Raw genomic sequence first — 17,449 nt, 5'->3', positions numbered from 1 at the left:
GCATGCTAGCTGTGTGACCTCAGGGAAGTCTCTTAACCTCTGTGAGTTTCAGTTTCCTCATGACTACATAGCTCACATTCATTTGATAATCAAATATAATTATGTATGTAAAGAGGCTACCCCTGTGTGTGGCAAATAAGAGGTAATTGTAATAGTAAAAAATGTGTGTTGGCCACTATTTTGTACATCTTTAATTATGTATGTACTTAAATATCACAGCAATCCATGAGATGGAAACTATTGTTACTTCTACTTTACAGATAAAGTTAAGTAACTTGGCCAGCTAGTTACTCAAGTAGGCTGGATCTAGGAATTATTCATTTAACTACTATCCTTCTTGAAAATACTTAAAAATTTTTCTTTTCTCTCATTTTCAAGTATTTTTATTATATGGTTCAAGTTTTCAATTTGCAGTTTTGTATTTTTCCTTGTTATGAAGTTGTGTTTAGTATCTGACCCTAAGACAACTGTCATCCCCTTTATACTAAAATAGCAGTTTAATACAGAGGCAAGAAAAGAACATTCAACATTTCTGAAATACAAAAGACGAGGTCTTATTGCCAACCATCTCTGTGGGAAGCCCAGTTAGTGTAGCTGGGCACATAAAGCAAACTGGAGACATGGCTTTTTCTCCTTGAACAAATAAGAAAATGTGTTTGGAAAGCCGTGAAAATCTGAAAAGAGAATGAGGGATCTGCATTTTAGAGTGTTAGGAGAAATTAAAATCTGTTTGTACTCTGTGTGTATGCATATGTATACATATATGTGAAAGTGTGTGCCTGGGCATGTCTGAAGGTGTGTGGGTGTCTGTGAATGCATGTGTATAAGGGGTGTGTGTGTGCACCTTTGGAAGATGTAACACTTATTGACTACCAGAGGAGTTGGCTCAGTGGGTTGTTTGACAAAAAGGATGAGCTCAGTTGATGAGCTCAATTTTCTGGTTTATGCTTCTTCAAATCATTGAGCTGATGACACTGAGAAGGAAAAACAATGTCCAAGGAAGAAAGAAAATCATGTTTCTCATGAAATAGGTCTGTCATATTCAGCACACAAAAGTACAGGACTCCCAGTTAAAACTGACTTATCAATAAAATAAACAATAATTTTTTAGTATAAATATGTCCCATATTTGGGACATCTTTTACCAAAAAAATTACTTATCTGAAATTCACATCTTACAGGACATGCTGTGTTTTATCTGGAAACCTAATCATGAAAGAGGATGAAGGTAAATAGCTGTTGATTTTTTAAAAAATCTTTTAAAATCCACAAACCTTTTGTGGACTAGAAAGGATTTTTGGTTCTGGCTGGGGCATCACTCATTTTTTTTTTTCTCTTTCATGTTGTTTCTTAAGAATTTGGCACCACCATCTGTGAAATGGGGAAATAATCTGATAAGCACTCTGTCATCTCCCCAGGGGAAAACCCTGTAGAATTTCCCATCTGTATCCCCAAGTATAATTGCCTGGGGCACCTCCTCTTCATTCTCCACTCCAGTAAAAAAATCAATTAATACTTTTAAAAAAGGATTCTTATAATATGTCTTATTAGACAGTCAGTATCCTGTGGTGTTCAATTTCTTCTTTCTTTTTCCTCTCTCTCTAGCTTGCATGGAGACAGGGTTCTCCTTTGAGGGGAGTAGCAAACTGTGGGAAGTCTTTGGAAGAAGTAGAACACTGATGGGAATTCAGAGAGGAAACTTCCCATGAGCCCTGGGAAGCCGGAAGCAGGCACAGGTGACGCCCTGGATCTAGAGGGCCCGTGATGGTGTGATGGAGGGGAGGGACCACCCAGGACTTCTTTAGGGTAAGCCTCAGGTTCTCTAGTAACTGGTCCCGAGTTTGTGCTGTGTCTGTCACTGTCTTGGTGTCTGAGCTGGAACCTCTTGGACTTCACCTTCCTTATCAGTAGAATGGCTGAAATACCAGTACCTCAGTCACAGAGTTGTTGTAAGGACATTGATAAAGCCAGTGTCTGGGAGTTCCCTTGTGGTTCAGTGGTCAAGACTCTGTGCTTCCACTGCAGGGGCCATGAGTTCAGTTCAATCTCTGATCAGGGAACAAAGATCCGACATTCCCAATTGCTGAAAAACAAAACAAAACAAAAACAAGACAAAGAGCATATCTGGCTCTCAGCAAAATGTTAGTCATTATTATTATTTCTTGTTGCCTGGGGTGATTTTTCCTAATAAGTTCAGTTATAATTTTTATTAATAACCTTTTCTGATCAGAGATGTAATGCATGTTCATAGAACAATATGTAGGAACACAGAAAAACTGCATTAAAATTAAATCAGACATATCCCGTAAAGCCATTTCTGGTTTTTAAATTTTTCTCTGTATGTACTAGTGGTCCTCAGTGCTGACAATGCATCAGAACAACCTGGGGAGCTTTTTAAAATAAAGATGCCAAACCAGAGCTAATAAATCAGAACCTCTAGGGGTAGGGAGGAGAAGGCAATGGCACCCCACTCTGGTCTTCTTGCCTGGAAATGCCATGGACGGAGGAACCTGGAGGGCTACAGTCTACCTGGTGGCTAAGAGTTAGACGCGACTGAGCGACTTCACTTTCACTTTTCACTTTCATGCATTGGAGAAGGAAATGACAACCCACTCCAGTATTCTTGCCTGGAGAATCCCGGGGACAGGGGAGCCTAGTGGGCTGCTGTCTATGGGGTCGCACAGAGTCGGACACGACTGAAGCGACTTAGAAGCAGCAGCAGCAGCAGGGATAGGGATGATGGGTCTGTGTTTAAAAAAAAAAATTCCAGAACATTCTATTGCAAAGTCAGTTTTAAAAACCCTGGCACTCAACTCATGCCTATTGCTTGCCTGTCTGTATCTCTCTTGTAGTTTTCAAAAACTGGACAATATTGTACGTTCAGTTTTGTAAACTGCTTTTGTCAAGCTGTTTTATCTCTCATCATCATTATTTTTCTACAGTGTCTTATGTTCTTTCCTTACGGCTTCAGCTGTGGTTTCTAATAAGCTCTGACCCACTGCTTTTCACCCAGCTGTCTTCTCACAGAATGAATCCGTTTAAAAATGTCATCACTCCTGCCTTCTGATGGCCTTCTAATCTGCCACAGTGGATGAACGGAGACCTCATCACCATTATTCATTCTCTCCCTCTCTTGGATTTCGGCTCCCTAACTGATGGCCAGGGATGACTCTGGCCCTCAGTCGTTCCTCTGCAGTTTTGTGGCTAAAGCTTGAAATTATGCTGGCGGAACTGCCGGTGTGGGTTCACACATTTTCTTCCCTAAAATATTAATTTGACTTATAACATTGTTTTTCATCTAGTGCTCAGCCAACCATGGGGGTGGTGATTTCAGCTCAGAACAACCTCCAAGGACTCTAAGGGGAAATTTTCTTGGCTGTCCAACTGACATTTTAGGAAAATAAAATAACATTAAAACACCATAAAGACTCCTTGTAGACAGCTGTCTCCAGTTACTGATGAATGAGACTGGGTGCGGGGTGAGAGAGGGCCCTAAACCAATGAAGAAGTAAACACCTAACCATTTATGCCCCTGCCAATATGTGAAATGAGTGAAATAAATGCAGCAATTGCAGGACAGCAATGTCGCCCTGACTTTCCACCCCGCCACATTGATACTTCAGCTGCTGAGTGGAAGCGCAAGTGATGATTGTTTGAAAAGTTTTCAAAACGTTGCAAACCAGAGGTTTCTCAAGAAGTGCCTGGTTCTTATTTGTACGGAAGAGGAAGAAGCATGAACTACTGCAGGTGATTAACTGGTCTTCAAGTGGGGAAACCAGAGGAGGTCTCTACCCCCAGAGCTGGGCCATCTGCTTTGGTCTTTGGCTAGGCCAGACGAGGGATAACAATAAAAGGGCTGCAGGCCCCTCTGAGGACCCAGGACATGGAGCAAAAAGGCCTGACCCATTCAGTGTTCAGCGAATGAAGAGATGCAGATGAACGCTGCTTACGATTACTGAGAAACAATGTGCCAGGCTCTCATGAGGTTGATTGAGAAAATACCGGAGAACAGCCTCTTCTCTGGGAAAGGAAGCATTATGCTGCTGCTGCTGCTGCTAAGTCACGTCAGTTGTGTCCAACTCTGTGCGACCACATAGATGGGAGCCCAACAGGCTCCTGTGTCCCTGGGATTCTCCAGGCAAGAACACTGGAGTGGGTTGCCATTTCCTTCTCCAAGCATTTTGAATGGTGCTGATAGGACGGCTTTTTATTTTAGAGTAAAAATGATGAAGATTATTAGGAAGATGAAGCCCGTCTAGTTAATTAGGGGTGTGCTGGCCTAACTGCCCTCATTGCATGCCTTAGAAACAAGAGTCTTAAATATGTGAATACTTTTTTGCAGTGGGGAAGAATGTGGGTGTTGTATTTATACAGACTAGCAAGTTCTGCTTACCAACTGGTTACCTCGTATCTCTAAGCCGGTTTCTTCCTCTATATAAGGAGGATAGGTACCTCACAGGGCGAGACTAAAGTGGATGAGTGCGTGCAGTGTGACTCAGAGCTCTGTCCACGACAGCGAAGGCCGGTGGCCCTGACTGAGGCTGACCCACTGAGTGTGATGATTTAATGGTTCGCCAAGCCTGTGTCAGCACTACCCTGCTCTGGTTGGTTGTTTAGCAAGCCCTAATTGTTGACCAGAAGCTTCTCCTCTGTGGGGCAGTTTGTACTGCAATTCTTTTTTATCCCAAGTAATGGAGATTTCAGGATCCCAGGAGGCTGAGACCAGTCAAAAGGGTTTTGCACTTCCTTTATCCCTATTATACCAGATGTACCATCCAGGTAGCAGCCTTATGAAGCTCCCGCTTCAGCCTGAATCTGAGGTTCTTCTGTTTCCCAAACTATCCTCCCCTGGAGGGGTGCGGTGGTACCTCCCATTTGGTGGTGACGGCAGACAGCAGAGGAGTTTCCCCAGGACCCAACCAAATCTTTGCAAGCCCATCCAGTGACCATGCCAGGGAGGGCAGGCTTGCCAGCCCTCTTTGTTAATTTCCTCAGAGCAGTAACTGAGCGCCCCTGGTAATCTTTCATTTCAGTTCTCCTTCCTGGATGCTGGGCTTTCCATTTGGCTCAGTGGTAAAGAACCCGAGTACCAGTGAAGAACATGCAGGAGATGGGGGTTCCATCCCTGGGTCGGGAAGATCCCCTGGAGGAGGAAATGGCAACCTCCTTGCCTGGGAAATCCCACGGACAGAGGAGCCTGGCAGGCTACAGTCTATAGGGTCACAAAGATTCAGACGGGACTGAGCATGTTATGTTACATTATGCTAACGGATGCTGAAGAAATGGTTTCTTCTCATTCTTGAATTGAAGAGGAAAAGTAGGCAAGAATGATTTCTAAAAAAGCACAATTTTAAGCAGAGCATTTATGCACATGTGTTCTCCTCCCTTGTTACAGATAGACAACCTTCCTCTGGGAGGGGACTAAGATCTCACTGTGAAAACAACAGATATTGACTGTGATCTGTTCATTGCTTTTGCTTTTCATGAGGAAAAATAAGAGGTTGTTATATGGAAGCCTAAGAGAGGGCCTCAGGCACCATACAGAGAATTTTCCATGATTGGAGCTAACATTCCCAAGCACTGACTACTGCCCAATAATATGCTAGATACCTCCTGAAATTACTTCACAGCAACACTTCCCGATTTTTACAAAATTGAAGTATAGTTGGTTTATAATATTATATTAGTTTTGAGTGTACAGCATACTGATTCGGTGTTTTTACAGGTAGCTGTTGCCCTTTTAAAGACAGGAAAACTGAGGTGTTTAGCTGGAAGAACCTAGAGGGGAATGCAGGGAAAGTATGTGTCTAGTCATGGGAAATCTGATGATAAAACTTGCCCTCCTCTGAAAAGAAAAGGATCAGCACAATCGGAGGATGAAAGTCGCTCTGAGCCTGGGTTCTGGCCAAATCTGGCCAGCAAAGGACTCAAAGGGACTAGTGAACCTACTGGATAAGTTAAGATTCTTAGATACAAGTGACAGAAATCAAACTCAAGCTAGCTTAAGCTTAAAAGAGAAGCAGTATGCTGCTTTGGGGAGTGGGGAGCCAGGAGTAGGTTTGGGACATGGCCGGACATAACATGCACTCTCTGTCTTCTCATTTCTCCTCCAGGCTTGCTCTCTACCATTACAGTCAGGCTTCCTATACGCAGCCAGCCTTTTAAGACCCAGCTCTGCAAGTTTCCCTGGTGGCTCAGATGGTGAAGAGTCTGCCTGCAATGCAGGAGACCCAGGTTCGATCCCTGGGTTGGGAAGATCTCCCGGAGAAGGAAACGGCAACCTACTGCAGTACTCTTGCATGGAAAATCCTGTGGACAGAGGAGCCTGGTGGGCTACAGTCCATGGGGTCCCAAAGAGTTGGACCCTGCTGAGTGACTAACACTTTCACTTTTCTGCAAGCCTAGCAGAAAAAGCAAGTTCTCTCAATGCATATCAAATGTCCAAGGTAAGTACTGCATATAAATGCAGAGAAAGGCTCTGATGTCCTGTCTGTGTGGCATGCCAGCTGCTGTACCAGTTACCGTCACTGTCATCAGGGTGATTGGGTAAGCAAGCCTATGGTCAGCATAGGGCAGTAAACAGTGAGTGACAACTCCACATGAACTCTATGGACTGGGGATGAGGAGTTCCCCAAACAAGTCAGAGAAGCAGAGCAGGCAAAATAGTAGATACCCACCAGGCCCCTGAACTGATGAGGGGCATCTGAGTGATGCTATTTCATACTGATGCTTTTGTACCCTTAGTTACTCTACACATGCTAATATCACACCACATATATTAGTGCGCTAGAGCTGCCATAACAAAATACTGCAGGCTGAGTCAGTTAAGCAGGGATTTATTTTCTTATAATTTGGAAGGCTGCAAGTCTGAGATGTGGGCGCCAGCAAGGTTGGGTTCTGGTGAGAACCCTCTCCCTGGCTTGCAGAGCTCTGCCTTCTTGCTGCGTGCCCACGTGGCCTTCCCCAGTGTGTGCACACAAAGAGAGCACCAGTATCTCTTCCTCTTCTTATAAGGACTCCAGTCCTATTAGATCAGGACTCTACACTTGATGCGGAGAAGGCAATGGCACCCCACTCCAGTACTCTTGCCTGGAAAATTCCCATGGGCGGAGGAGCCTGGTGGGTTATAGTCCATGGGGTCACTAAGAGTTGGACACGACTGAGCAACTTCACTTTCACGCTTTGCAGAAGGAAATGGCAACCCACTCCAGTGTTCTTGCCTGGAGAATCCCAGGGACGGGGAGCCTGGTGGGCTGCCGTCTCTGGAGTCGCACAGAGTTGGATACGACTGATTCGACTTAGCAGCAGCAGCAGCTACACTTAATGACCTCACTTAACCTTAATCCTCCTGAATGGCCCTGTGTCCAGTACAGTCACATGGGGGTCAGGGCTTTAAGATATGAATTTGGCAGGGACATAATTCAGTCCATTGCATCCTGGGAACTAGATACTTCCAGAAACTATAATCCATCTCTGTTTCAGAGACATGTTGGAAAATGATTACAAGAAATATTTAGAATTCTGAGTAAGTGACACTCAAAAGGAAAGAACTTGCATCGTCTTGATTCTAAGCTCCAGGAGGGCAGGCAAGCACTGTGCTTCAGTATTTCACATGGGACACAGCAGTTGGCCCTCGGAAACATGTGAACTGACGAAAGGGGGTCTTTCCTAAAAACGTGATAGTATCAGTAGTTTGTGGGCCTTCATTTGATCCCTATTGAGAACACAAAGGAGAGAGGGAGGGAGGCCCCTGCTGTCATTGAGGGCTGGCTAGTCTGGAATTTTTATGAGGCAGTTAATTTTCTGCGGCTCCTTGCCCTATCTGGTTCTGCTTCTGAAGACACAGCTAGTAATGATCAGTTCTGGTGCTCTGTCTGCACTGTCCTTAGAGAAATCAAGTTTTACACATGGGCTGTGGTGTCATAAAAGCATATTCAACAAAATAAAATATAGTATAGATACACACGCACATGTGACCACTTAGTTTAATAATAATAGCTTCAGAAAAACTCTCATTCTCAGGCTTTTTAGAATTTCCTCTTAAAAGCTAGGAGAGTTTTTATCATTTTGTTCTGGGGCTTATCTGCTTATTCTCTTTTCTGGGTTTTGGTTTTCACATCTAGTCATAATTTCATAGGGGTGGAAAAATGTCCCCCTCTTCCCTTCTACAATAGGTTTTTTGTCTGGCCTAATATGTAAGTTGACTTAAGGCACATAAACAGGAAGAAAACATTTAATGCTGTATGTATGGGAATCCCATAAAAGTATGAGACCAAAACTGGCAGCTTTTACACCTTTTACACACAAAAAACAGTGAATTTATAAAGAATTGACAAGACAAAGGATTTTGGACTTAGAGTAACAAATTAGTGAAGATGTAACAAAATTTGTTTATACAGCCTTCCCTGTCCTAAATTCCCGATTTCTGGTGATAAATAATATTTTCTACCTTCCTGGGACAGGGAAGGTAGCTTTCGGATGACAGATCTGTTTCCTGCCTTCAGGGGGACAGAGAAGGGTCAGAGAGTCCTTCTTAAACTGGCTGTTTCTCAAGTAACTATAGATCAGAATAATCAGTATGCCACAGTATAATGTTTGGGGGTAGCAGTCTGCTCCCCTTAGGTTTTTCAGCTGAATTAAAGCCTCTGTATTTCCTTAAATGTTTAAGAATAAGGAGACCAGGTGTGACTGCTTCAGAAAAGCACCCATTTCCATGGAGCACAGCAGTGGCTGCTCTGGCCTACCCAGGCCTGCATGGGTCCCAGGGCTGCCCCCAGCTCTGTGGCTCTGGGATGGCTTTTCTTTCTCAGTCTCTTAAAGTTGTAGGATGTATGGAATGTATATATAGCCCAGTGCCTGTCCACCGTAAATGCTCTAAAATAAACACTGCTATGATGACCCCTCGCTTTTGCAAATTGCTCACTGTCCCAAATGTTGGGATCTAAACCTTCAATGCCTTCAGGGCCAGGAAGGTCATTTAAATGTGTATATACCCTGTATGGGGCAACAGAGAATGGAGGAAACCTGGTTAAGTTGGGGAGTCCGTGCTTTGCTAAAAGCAAGTCAGATATTTTATACCGGGCAGGAAGGAAGGGAGGGAGGGAGGCAGGGGTGAAGATGACACTGCCCATTTCTGCCAGCTGGATTTGGCCCTGGAGCTGCCAGTTTGCAACCCTTACTCTGATTTAAAGGTGAGTATATTTTAAGGAGCTGAGTGAGCTACGTAAAAGAAACAAATCCAAAGTCTCAACCTTCAACATTCAGCTGTGAGTGCAAAGGAAATACCTCGTAAAATTTCTAACTAAAGAGGAGTCAGGTCACTGTGCATTCATTGTCAATCAAGACCGTGATGCGCTTGCTAAAAAAGCCAGTTCTCCCTTAGGATCCATTTATAAAAATATAAATGCTTAAAATCATTTGTGAATGAATCAGTAGATGAAGCAACAACCAAACGAGCAAGATGGTGGCTCGTTCTGGTCTATGTGGACCAGAAGCCCCCAGAGTCCTGGCTCCATACGGGGGGTGCAGTGAAAGAGGAAAAGGGGGCTGGAACCCTGGAGAGGAAGACTGGCAACCAGAGCTCGCTCAGAGGGAACGGCTGAGGGGGCACTGGAATTGCATCAGGAATAAGTGAAGGAAATACAGATGTGTATCCCAAAAAACAAATGCCCACGAGGGTTATCAACAGCATCGGTGTTGATGACATTCATTTTTAAATTCATTTATTTGTTTTTGGCTGTGCTGGGTCTTCATTGCCGCATGAGAGCTTTCTCTAGTTGCCGCGAGGGGGGCTACCTCTAGTTGCAGAACGCAGGCTTCTTGTCATGGAGTACAGGCTCTAGGGTGTGTGGCCTCAGTGGTTGTGGTGCCTGGGCTTGCTTGCTTTGTGGCATGTGGGATCTTCCTGGACCAGGGATTGAACCTGTGTCCCCTGCATTGGCAGGTAGATTCTTAACCACTGGACCACCAGGGAAGTCCCCATTTATTGAGTTTTAGGAACCATGTATGTATGATGACATTGCTGACAGTGATTGAATCTCATGCAACAGGTTCCTTAAGTATGCTATTTCATTCAGTCCCCACAACAACCCTATGAAATTGGCAGAATTAGTATGCCTTTTTTGCAGATGAGGAATCTTGTGGCATAGAAAGATTAAATTGCCCGAGATCACACAATCAGCAAATGGGGAAGCTGAGAGTCAGTCCATCCATGCAATCTGCCCATAGAGCCCACAGGCTTAACTGTACACCATTAGCTGTCCTCCATTATTTAAAGGGATATTAATAACCTTATTGTCTCTGATTCCAACAGAGAGAGCAAAAGTCAGAGAAGACAGAAACAGACTCAGCTCAATACAAGGGAGGCCTTTCAAATGTCTGGAGATGGAACAGGTTTTTTCAGTGTGTTCTTTCAAATGTCCAGAGATGGAACGGATTTTTTTCAGTGTGTTGAAGTAGGAGCCAGATGACTCGGCCAAGATTTCAGAGAGAGGATTCCAGAATGGATGAGAGCAGATGGCCTCCAAGATTCCTCCCCGCTCTTGATTCTGTCATGGTCTAAGACTTGAGGCCTCCCCAGGAAAGTCAATGTAGGTCAGCGAGAGGCAGCAGTAGAAAGGGGCCTGAGAGGGAGGCATGTTTCTAAGGGCTTTAGCTATGTTAATTCGCTCAGTTCTCAAAACAGCTGAATGAACAGATACTACTACTGTCATTGTTCCCCTTTTACAACTGCAAAAACGGAATCATATAGTGGCTTCATAATTTCTCTAAAGTCACACAACTAATACATACTAAAGCCAGGATTTGAATTTAGGCAGTCTGAATCCAAAGCCTGTGCTCATAGTCATTTCTGTATAAAATCTCTTATTAAGGGGATGTGTAATTTGAAAAACATCCCTTTTAGTTCCCTCTGTCACCCCACCAAGATTTTTGATACATCGCCTTCCCATCTTGCAAACCACTGTATTACTAGAAGTTAATGGTAGCAGTTGTCAATGTAACATTCTGACTTTGTCGGCTGATATTTTACAGGGTCTGATTCTTCTGCTTTGGAAATAGGATCCAAGACAGGGGGTTCCCACATTCGTCATAAACTCCTACAGACTAATCAAACTGTTGTGATTGTTCATTTTCTCAGAAGTCCCAACTGAAGGTATAAACAATAATGTCCTACTCACAATATATGTCTGGTTCCTATTTAAGTATTACCTCCACTGTGGGAAACATTGAATTTCTTACTTCTTCTACAGAAGCAAAGCTGACCTCTACAACAGTCATGTCTGCATACTGATTTCCCTGATGATTAAGGTGGAAGTTGGTAATCGTAGAGACTGCACCTCATACATTGTTGTTGATGTTCAGTCACTAAGTCATGTCTGACTCTTTGCAACCCCAGGAACCTGCATACCAGGCTTCCCTGTCCTTTCCCCTCTCCCAGAGCTTGCTCAAACTCATGTCCATTGAGTTGACGATGCCATCCAGCCATCTCGTCCTCTGTCCCCCTCTTCTCCTCCTGCCCTCAGTCATTCCTAGCATCAGGGTCTTTTCCAAAGAGTGGCTGTTCACATCAGGTGGCCAAAGTATTGATACACTTGATACATAGTAGATGCTTAGTATGTATTTTGAACTGTGGTGTTGGAGAAGGCTCTTGAGAGTCCCTTGGAACTGCAAAGAGACCAAACCAGTCAATCCTAAAAACAAAAATCAACCCTGAATGTTCATTAAAATAACTAATGCTGAAGCTGAAGCTCCAATACTTTGGTTGGAATACAAATACAAGCTGGAATCAAGGTTGCCGGGACAAATATCAGTAAGTTCAGATACGCAGATGACACCACTCTTATGGCAGAAAGTGAAGAAGAACTAAAGAGCCTCTTGATGAAAATGAAAGAAGAAAGTGAAAAAGTTGGCTTAAAACTCAACATTCAAAAAAATAAGATCATGGCATCTGGTCCCATCACTTCATGGCAAATAGATGGGGAAACAATGGAAACAGTAAGAGATTTTCTTTTGGGGGGCTCCAAAATCACTGCAGATGGTGACTACAGCCATGAAATTAAAAGACACTTGCTCTCTGGAAGAAAGGCTATGACCAACCTAGACAGCATATTAAAAAGCAGAGACATTACTTTGCTGACAAAGGTCCATCTAGTCAAAGTTATGGTTTTTCCAGTAGTTATGTATGGATGTGAGAGTTGGATTACAAAGAAAGCTGAACGCTGAAGAATTGATGCTTTTGAACTGTGGTGTTGGAGAAGACTCTTGAGAATCCCTTGGACTGCAAGGAGACCAAACCAGTCAATTCTAAAGAAAATCAGTCCTGAATATTCATTGGAAGGACTGATGCTGAAGCTGAAACTCCAATATTTTGGTCACCTAATCCAAAGAACTGACTCATTTGAAAAGACCCTGATGCTGGGAAAGATTGAAGGCAGGAGGAGAAGGGGATGACAGAGGATGAGATGGTTGGATGGCATCACCAACTTGATGGACATGAATTTGAGCAAGCTCCAGGAGTTGGTGATGGACAGGGAAGCCTGGTGTGCTGCAGTTCATGGGGTCGCAAAGAGTCAGACATGACTGACTGAATAACAATATGTATTTGCTAGTCGGACACGACTGCGTGACTTTACTTTCACTTTTCACTTTCATGCTTTGGAGAAGGAAATGGCAACCCACTCCAGTGTTCTTGCCTGGAGAATCCCAAGTACGGGGGAGCCTGGTGGGCTGCTGTCTATGGGGTCACACAGAGTCTGACACGACTGAAGCGACTTAGCAGCAGCAGCAGTAATACATGTAATCAATTGGAATTTGTTGACTCTGGAGGAATGAAGGTGTCACGGTTATTTATTTTTCCTCTTGGTGCTTTTTGGGCTCTGACAGTAGACAGCTAGTCCTATTTAATTTTTTTTTTTTTTTCTCCAAGAGATTTGTGCTTCCAGTAACTGGGCAAATACAATTAGAGCATCTTCTTAAGTATGTTACATTCCTGACTGTAAAAGTCTTTCTTAAGAAAAAATTTTGTTTTTATTTAGACAAATACTGTGCTGCCGACCTGCTTTTACTCTAGGTCTCTTTTCCTCAGTATTCAAAGAAACCATTGCTGGTCCAATTAGGACACGGAACATGAATTGTTAAATAACTGATTCACTCTACAGATAAAGATGCCAGCTTTTGTGTCTAAGGAGACTGCTGGATTCATTGTGTACAAGGACAGGCTGTTCCTTGCCTGGCTTACTTACTGTGTGTTTAATTAGCTGCCGGGACTTTCATGGCAGTCAGTGTTCCAAAGGTGGAGAGATGTGAGCTTGTTAGGTGATGTCAAATTAAGAGCTTTGACACTGAGTCTGCACTTTCATCGCTCCTCCCATTTCCGCTCAGGGACTGAGGTTTGTACCTCTCTATGGCAAAACTGTCACCTTCCCCATGGCCCCAGGGCACAGAACTTTGTGGGCTCCTCAGGGTGTAGCTTAGCACAGTGCCTAACACACAGGGAATGCTTCAGAAATACTGGTTGAATTATTCAGCTGAGGCCCATTCAGAAGCCACATACCCATTTCATCCTCTCTCTTATCTCCATGTACTGCCAGTCTCAAAACCCTGTGTAGTCTTCCCAGAGGTCATAGTCAGGATATATTTTTTATTATTTATTTATGCATTCATTCATTCAGTCATGCCTGGTTTTAACTGTGGCACTCTGGATCTCCGATTTTCCTTGTGGCATTCGAACTGCAAGATCTTAGTTGCAGCATGTGGGATCTAGTCCCTGAGCAGGAACTGGTTAAGGGCCCCCTGCACTGGGAGTGCAGTCTTAGCCACTGGACCGCTAGGCAAGTCCCCACGGTCGGGATATTGAACCAACAGTGTAGTCTGGGCACTAACCAAGCAGCCAGTGAGCTGGAATCCTGGAGGACCCTTCCCGGGGTAGACATTAACTTTTCTGAACAGGGAGGGGGAGTGGGTTGGGGGCACAGGAAAGGAATATCAAGGTACGAGAACTTGGGGTTGAAATAGTGGTATTTACTAGTTGAAATGCTGCTGCTGCTAAGTCGCTTTGGTCATGTCTGACTCTGTACGATCCTATGGACTGTAGCCTGCCAGACTCCTCTGACCATGCAATTCTCCAGGCAAGAATACTGGAGTGGACTGCCATGCCCTCCTCCAGGGGATCTTCCCGACCAAGGGATCAAACCCTGGTCTCTTACATCTCTTGCACTGGCAGGGGGGTTCTTTACCACTAGCGCCACCTGGGAGTAGTTGAGCCTGGTGCCAGCTGAAATGGATGTATTTAAATATTTTACTAGTGGTACAGCTGTACTAGTGCGTACCAGCTGATTTTATCTGTTAAACTCCCCCAAAGCCAAACAGTACAATGCAGCCAGACTTATCTTTTTTTCCTTCTCCAAATGAAAATATTGTTGCTTTCCACTCCTTCCCAGAAAACATAACAGCCTAAACATAACCATTGTAAAAATATAGTAAAATAAGACGAGCTGGGAAGATTGTAGCTCCAGCATATTTTCTGAAATTTCTCTGAATTGACAAATACAGACAGAGAAACTAGATGGCTAAATCCAAAACCCGTGGACACAATTCCAACAAAACTGGGTGACAAGATATCGCTGAATCCCCCAATTTGGAAAGACTTGCATGGTATCAACATCTGTGCTGACAAAGCAGAGTGAAACAGTGGGTCACCTGCTGGATGGAGAGCAGGAGAATCCCTAGTCAAGGGGCGTTCACTGGAAGGCATGGTAATGTAACCTGAGAAGAGCTGTTGTCATGGGTAGATATCCATCAGCTCCAGTAGCTGGAGAGTGAAGTGGGTTCGCAGTAAAAGCCAGAGGAGCTGGAGTAGTGTAACCTTTACAGATTCTTCTAGCTGACCAGCCAGGGATCCTTTTCAGGGTAGGGTATTGCCTTGAAAGAGAGAGTGGAAATAGACAGTAGAGAAGGGAAGCCAAGTTCAGAGTTAAGTGGAGCAAAAGAGACAAAGTCTTTCGTCTATGTATATATAGCCTGTGGTCTATAGATTATATACAGGTGGTAGGTGTCTTTGGGGACAGAGCTAAGACCATAAGACTATACATAAATCATATATATCCAGAGGCCTAAAATTTGTGAGCAAGGCAGAAACATGGAGCATGCCTAGTACCAATATTGTGGTCTTGAAATATTTGCCTCTCTTAATCTACCTCTCAATTAAATTAAGGCTTCTTGGAGAAATGGTTAAGTCTCAGAGAAATAGTTGATTCCTATCTGGGACAGAAGATCTACCAGTTGAACTTGGAAATCTGAGAGCAGGGAAGGTATGAAGCGTTTTAGGGATATGGCCAAACAGAAAACAAACAATAAAACCCACAAGCTGAATTGAAGAGGATTTAACTGGCCAAAGATGAGGCAATACAGACAGAGAAACTAGAGGGCTAAATCCAAAACCCGTGGACATGTTTCTAGCAAAACTGGGTGACAAGATTACCGCCGAATCCCCCAATACAGGAAGACTTGTGTGGTATCAACATCTGTGCTAACAAAGCTGAGGGAGCAGTGGGGCAGCTCCTGGATGGAGAGCAGGAGAATCCCCAGCCAAGAGGTGTTCACTGGAAGGTGTGGCCAAAGATGAGACAGAGCCTTCAGGAAGGATGATCATCGCAATTGATTAAAATCCACCAAATATGCTTAACCCATGAATTCATATGGATATTAAAAAATAATTGATTACTTTCCAAATATGATAGGGAACCAATTCATTATCTTCAAAACTGGTAAAGAAAACAGAATCAAACAATGATCTTGCCTTTTCTGTATAAATTGCAACACTGGGTAACCAATGAGGGAAATTATCTCCATATAAAAGCATTTCAGTTAATGAATGAGAAAGAAAAGTAGAACTCAAAACATTTTTGTGGGATCTCAGTTCCCTGACCAGGGATTGAACCTGGTGCCCCCTACAGTGGAGGTGTGGAGCCCTAGCCACTGGACTGCCAGGGAATTCCCTAGAAATCTTTCTGTTAATACGTATTATTTTATTGAGGTATGTAGAAATATTTTGCAATCCTAAAAAGTCAATGAATTGAGATATTGATAATAGCTACTAACATCACCCAAAAAGAGTCGAGCAGACATGCTATAGCACTTGATAAAAGCATCACATCACCCGTAGTCTTGCCAAAGAGAATCTGGATCCAGCTGTCTTTCTGCAGGAAATATGGAGGACAGACAGAGGGACACATTAAAGTGCATCATAACTGTGCAAGCAACCAAGTCCAGCTTGCATCTGTGGGAAACTCAAGACAGACCCCCCACGGTTTTTCAGCCAATATAGGAGAAGAAAGGAATGGAGGGAGAACAAGACATAGATTAAAAGAGACAACATATCAAAGTATTTTTAAGTGCATGTGTACTTGAATGATAAAACCATAAAGAAATGTAAGGATATCAGTACTTCAAAAGTCATGATAATACTGATATTTTGTGGGGAGGAAAGAGGATGGGGCACCAGACAGGTTTTGGGGCTACTGACAGTGTTATACTTGTTGACCTGGGTTGTATTTACAGGATGTTCACCTTAGGAACTTAAAAGACTACACATTTCCTTTTTGTTTGTGTTTGTACCTGTGTTTCATTTTCAATTAAAAAAGGTTTTTAAAAAATGATACTGAAGTTATAAACCCTTCTCTTAAATTCTTTATCCCAGCTTCAGAGATACTGCTAACATTTAGGTGCTTGCCTTTTCAGACTTATTAATTTATATATTAGCATGTATGCTATGTAGGTTTTACCTCAAATAATGATATACTGCAGATGCAATTTTGAAACCAGCAATATTTTCACTCAGCAATGTATCATGGACGTCTTTCCATGTCAAATCACTTAGGGCAGCCATATTCATTTATAATAAAAAGGTAATTGTTTTAAAATAAAAATACCTGTTCCTTACCAAAAGTTTCAGGCAATACAGAAAAGTACAAAGAAAAAATAAAAGCAGCGCATTCCTCAGAATCTCACCACCCAAAAAAGAAGGAAATCCTGCCATTATACCTATGTGAGGTGATGGATGTTATCTAGACTTCCTGTGATAGTCACTTTACAATATATACATCAAATAAGTATGTGGTACATATTGATTAAACTAATACAATGTTATATGTCAATTATATTTCATTAAAACTGGGAAAACATCTCACCACCCAGAAACAGTAACATAATTCAAGGTCTCTTTTATGTATATATAAAGGTAGAAGATGAGAGACAGACAGATGGAAAGAATTTTATGATTAATTACCAAAGTTATTGTAATTGAAGTACTGAATTTTAAGCTTCCCTGGTGGCTCAGCTGGTAAAGAATCTGCCTGCAATGCGGGAGACCTGGGTTCGATCCCTGAGTTGGGAAGATCCCCTGGAGAAGAGAACGGCTACCCACTCCAGGATTTTGGCCTAGAGAATTCCA

The 17,449-nt window shown here is 43.1% G+C and overlaps 1 long non-coding RNA gene across 1 annotated transcript; it reads left to right on the top strand.

Annotated features, from left to right (window-relative positions):
• The first annotated feature begins 1,563 nt into the window (after positions 1-1,563).
• LOC133247240 (uncharacterized) lies at positions 1,564-8,294 on the top strand. The gene is made up of 2 exons (XR_009736339.1): positions 1,564-1,736; positions 6,114-8,294. It is a non-coding gene; the product is annotated as an uncharacterized LOC133247240 (long non-coding RNA).
• Positions 8,295-17,449: the final 9,155 nt, after the last annotated feature.

Source organism: Bos javanicus, chromosome 5 (assembly GCF_032452875.1).
Source record: "Bos javanicus breed banteng chromosome 5, ARS-OSU_banteng_1.0, whole genome shotgun sequence".
NCBI classification, from domain to species: Eukaryota; Metazoa; Chordata; class Mammalia; order Artiodactyla; family Bovidae; genus Bos; species Bos javanicus.
The sequence above is the reverse complement of the archived record's forward strand: the minus strand, read 5'-3'. Positions and strand labels throughout refer to the sequence as shown.